This window comes from Fukomys damarensis, unplaced genomic scaffold (genome assembly GCF_012274545.1).
Source record: "Fukomys damarensis isolate Sample0158 unplaced genomic scaffold, DMR_v1.0_HiC HiC_scaffold_23, whole genome shotgun sequence".
Classification (NCBI taxonomy): domain Eukaryota; kingdom Metazoa; phylum Chordata; class Mammalia; order Rodentia; family Bathyergidae; genus Fukomys; species Fukomys damarensis.
The window spans coordinates 1,132,978-1,133,409 of NW_022900935.1; positions in this window are offsets into that span (position 1 = coordinate 1,132,978).

Genomic DNA, 432 nt, shown 5'->3' on the forward strand with positions numbered 1-432 from the left:
CGTGCCACCCTGGGCCCAGCCACCAGCCGGGCGTCCCAGAACCCCTCACTGTAGGGCTGGGGACTCGGCAGCCCCTTCCCGGTCATCACGAGGCTTCCAGACCCGCTACCCCACCGCGCGTCTGGGTCGGGAAATCCCTGGCCCTTGGTACGTGATCCCTCCACCCAGGGATACACCAGGAGCCCCCGATCCCTCCACCCAGGGATACACTAGGAGCCCCCGCACCGGGGACCCGAAGCTCCTCCCAAGTAATCGCGAGACCCCGCCACTACCACACTTGGGCGCCAGCCCCAGGCCCGGGACTTCTGCCTGTTGGCGACCCTTCTCCCCACCCCTGGACCACACTGAAAGCGAGGACTCCTCCCACCCCACCCTAACACTCACTGGTCAGAGACGCACCCTTAGTGCCTGGGGGAGGGGGACCATTCCTTG